General features: G+C 31.8%; 1 protein-coding gene across 1 annotated transcript in view; it reads left to right on the forward strand.

Annotated features, from left to right (window-relative positions):
* Positions 1-2,658: 2,658 nt before the first annotated feature.
* The window catches only part of LOC111701516 (uncharacterized), a gene marked incomplete in the record, with an annotated part of 13,117 nt that continues 10,950 nt past the window's right edge, over positions 2,659-4,825 (forward strand). The window contains 1 exon segment of the mRNA XM_023472824.1: positions 2,659-2,707.

The following is a 4,825-nucleotide window of genomic DNA, read 5'->3' on the forward strand; positions in this document are numbered from 1 at the left end:
TTTGGTTCCCAACTGGTTCCCTGCAGTGAAATATGTGGTTCTGAGCAAAATTTTGGAGTTGGCAACCCTGGTTTAAAACTGGATACAACTGGAAACGGTTCTGCTAGGTAGACTTCTTTCTGAGTCATCTCTACGCGCATTTTTGTGAATATATTAATGTTAATTTTTAAGTGAAGTATGTGTTTAAATATGTTATAGTGAACAATGTATAGGATGTTGTTCCAGCCTATACAGTTCCTAGTTTCAGTCAGTGATATTTGAACTCTAAACCTGTGAATGTGATGAAAGCTGAGTTAGGTGCTCTTTAACCTGTTCTTTACTAAAGAAAATGAAGTTTATATTAGTCCAACTGATCCTTGGGATTATCTTCTTAAATGCTTTAAACGCTGTAAGTTTTAGAAATTTAAATTGGAACTTTCAAACTTGAAGTTTAGAAGTTGAGTTTGTTAAATGTAAAATTGTTTGAATGACATTGAAAATCTGGATAATCACCTGTTTAAATTTCATGCGCTATCTGCCAAGCACACCTTTTTTCTACAAGGTGTCCCAATAAACATGGGTATTAAGTGACGACTTCTATATCGTCTTATTTCGTAAACATCATTGTAAACCTTTAACTCCGAAAACTTCTAGTCTCGGGATTTCCAAAATGGGGTCTATCATTTTTCCCTATCAAAATTGACAGAGATAATAGGAAATTTGAATAGGAAATTGGAAATTTGTCCAGATTCCAGCTGATTAAAAATCAACAAAACTGTTCAAATGTTTAGTGTCTCGGTCAATTTTAAAGATACAAAGAAGGTAGACCACATTTTGAATAGCTCAATAGACTTATTTTTTATTTTATGCACTTCATGTCATTTATCAATTATCAGAAATCATCACCCTGCATCATATTCATAAGCCATGTCTGGGAAAATTTTTATATAGAAAATTGAGACATGTTTTTCAGGTTGAATTCCTAACTTGTTCTTTTTTATTTGCATATTAGCAACGAAGAAATAAAACAGGAGCGGGATGTCACAAATGATAAGTTTCATTATTGCATGAACCTGATTTAGTTTAAATTATTAAGGAATTTAGTATTGCCCACAAATTCTAATATTATAATCCCTCTATCGTCGCAAGATGATGGTTTAAACCTAGTCTTTGCCCAAACTCAAATTCTCTAATCCCTACAGCTTTGCAACCTTATTGTGTAAACCTTTGATATTTCAAACTCAGATTAATTAATCTAGTAGAATTCATAGTTTGAAATATCGAAGGTATCCGACATTTTTTTCCTAAGATATAGAAATAGTAAAGTCAGAGTTTGTGGCAAAAAATTAATTCCTCTACACTATTTGCTCTAACAAGATGTATATAGTTTGAACTATTTTAGGTCTAAAATATTGGGTTGCAAAGATATAGCGATTAAAAGATCAAAGTTTGTGGCAAATACTCAAATCCTTTGAGGTTTATTTGTTAATAAAGAATTTGCATTGAAAGATTAAACGTAATTGGCATTCGATTTCGGCTGTAGATGTGAACAAATGATTTTATGAAACTATTGTGTATATCTTACTCACTTCATCCTAAATTTCATGATGAACGTGCTATAAAGTAATCATCGTGCTAAAAAGTTAAATTAGCTGTACATTATAGCACGTGTCCTATAAAGTTTTGATTGGTTACCGGATTTTCTTTATAACTATTTATAACTTCACAGCTATTTTGGTTCGCAGTTTTATAAAGTTTTTAAACAGACATTTTCTCTTTATCGAGAAAGTTCAAGCCTTTTTAGATTTAATTTTGTCCCGAGCTTATGCGAAAAATTGCGAAATTTTCGCCAACATTTTTTTAGGGGGGAAAAATACAAAATGTTCCCTAAACAATTTACCCTTTTTTTGAAACCCTATTTATAATACTGCGAACCAAAATAATAGTGTTTTGAATAGTTGTTATGATTATGAACGACTGACATGAAAACGAGTGTAAAGTGTAAATCTTTTTTTCTTTTTCATTTTTGTTTACAATTTTGTTGTATTACTCTCAACGATCTAGTTCGCTCATCATTCCTTTACTTTACTGACAATGCTTTCAAAAATTATTTTTAAAATCTGTTCACGATAAATATCTTGTGTAAGCCCTATCCCGATTGTTTTTTGTCTAATAATATATATGTTTTTATTTTTAGAGTTGAAATATTGAAGTGTAAAATATGTCCTCAGTCCAAATTTTCCAGGCCAGCTTATTAGAAAAACTAGACTAAAACTTCTTGGTTATTTTTATTTTTGACAAATACGAACATGTGACACATATTTTTAGGTCCATTTTTCAAGGCCGTTCAAAACAAAAATTTAAAATTTTAGGCTTAATTATAATTAACAGTTAATTTTTTAAGCACATATCAAACATAATTGAAAGTCGTTCACCCTACATCAAAAAACAAATTTTGCAAAATTTGTTCACAACGATGACGTTTAAAATGTGAAGAAGTTTGAGCGTTCTAATGTAAGAAGCCATTTTAAAGTTATCAAAACAAATTAGAGGGGGTTGCGCCCCCCCCCCCCAAATCGTGATAGGGTAAAATATTAACGAATGTCCCCCCCATTATTAACGATTAACGAATGTCCCCCACTACTCGAACTAATAACGAATCCTTGTATCCAGCAGGTTGTTGAGGTTGCTGAGGTTGTTGGTATCATCAAGCTCGGGTTTAGCGTAGGTAAATACAGTAGGCGATTATAATAATATAATGAAGACGACTTTTTATTTAAGTTTTGATTGCTATTAAGCTTTTTGAAATTACAAGTTTACAAGTAATCAAAAAGAAGCTTTTTTTAAAGACTGCTTCTTTTGACTTCTAAGCTATGTGTATCCATGCTGTTTAATTGCTTGATTGAAAATTGAAATCAAAAGAAGTCTTCATTGTATTGATATAATCGCCTACCACTGTATCATCACAATAACCAAATACTCATGAAAGGGACTATTCAATTAATTTCGGGTGATCCTCCATTTAAAATTATACTTGTTCAATTCACAACAATTATCGTTAACACTTTTTTTGAGGAATATATCGTCGTTTTTCTATCTTAATAAAGCCTGCATCTTACAATTTGTACAACTTAACACTAATGTATATAATTTAAAATATTTTCATTATCATAAAAATAGCCGTTGTTAAGACATTTTAAACAACTCTTAAACTAATGGCGCGGCTATAATGTTCTTCAATTTAATGTTACAAAAATATTTGTAAACTACTATTTAGAGAATATTTGACACATTTCCATAAACATTATTCTTGAAAGTACAAGCTTACACTTTTTTATTTCAATACAAAAAAAAACTCGAAAAACCAGTCGACCAACCCAGAAAAATTAACCAATTACTAGCGAACTAATCACCAACCAATTAACTACCATGGCCAGATACCAATATTTCAACTAACAATTATAGCGAGTATCAACCGACCAACTACCTATTGAACAAAACAACCGACCATCAAAGCCAAATAATCAACTCCGAATAGACCAACTACTTGTCAAAAAAACTAACAACCGACCAACTACAACTTGACTAACTAACAACCTATCAACTACAAACTTGTGCAACTACCAACCGAACAACAAACAGCAGACCAACTACAAACCGACCAAAACCAATTAACAAACTTCCTTCCGACTAACTAGGCACTATTAGGTTTTTTGGAATTATCAAATTGTACAAAAATCTTATCATTGTATATTTTTACTTATTCAAATATTTGTCACATTGAGAACTAAATCTAAGCTGTACAGTGATTCTAAGAAAAATAAATGCAAAAGGAAAGATTGGTTTGATTTGTAGGTTATAGCTTTATGCGTATAGAGAAATATATGCATAAAGCACATTTCATCTTCTCCCATGTCAGCTTTAGTGCTAGTGTAAATTATCTTGAAGTCATGATAAACAAGTTCTCCATTTTGATTAGCATATATCTTTATGGGATTTTAAATGAGAAGCAAAGAAAAAAAAAGTTTTATAGTTTTTCTATTTTAAGTCCGAAAAAGCCATAATTTCACAATTGGGAGGATTTGTAAAAACTAGGAGAAACCATGTAGTAACATTTAATAAGCAAATTGCCAAATCTGTTTATCATGTTTGTAAGCAAATTCATTGATGTTTTAGAAAGCTCTCTCTAAATCTGACCATGGAAGAAACTGAAATGTGCTTTTTGCATATATTTGTCTATACGCACAGAACTGCATAACCTAGAAATCAAGCCAATTGTTTGCTTTTGTAATTTTCTTCTTGGATGTAAGATTTAGTTCTTAATGTGAATTAACTAATAATTGGTCAAGTAAAAATAAAGAATGATCGGATTTTGTGTACAAATTAACAAATCTAAAAGAACTAACAGCCAACCAACTAATAACCGACTAAATAAAAATCGACCAGTGACCTACTGACCAAATATCAACCAAACAAACGAACTACCGCCGGGTAACACCAAATCAACCAACATACCAGCCTGGCAACTCCCAATCGAGAAACTACCAACCGGCCAAAACCATCTTACCAACTAATAACCGACCAAAACCATCTTACCAACTATAATAACCGACCAAAACCATCTTACCAACTATAATAACCGACCAAAACCATCTTACCAACTAATAACCGGCCAAAACCATCTTACCAACTATAATAACCGACCAAAACCATCTTACCAACTAATAACCGACCAAAACCACCTTACCAACTATAATAACCGACCAAAACCACCTTACCAACTATAATAACCGACCAAAACCATCTTACCAACTATAATAACCGACCAAAACCATCTTACCAACTA

Source organism: Eurytemora carolleeae, unplaced genomic scaffold (genome assembly GCF_000591075.1).
Source record: "Eurytemora carolleeae unplaced genomic scaffold, Eaff_2.0 scaffold57, whole genome shotgun sequence".
Taxonomy (NCBI): Eukaryota; Metazoa; Arthropoda; class Copepoda; order Calanoida; family Temoridae; genus Eurytemora; species Eurytemora carolleeae.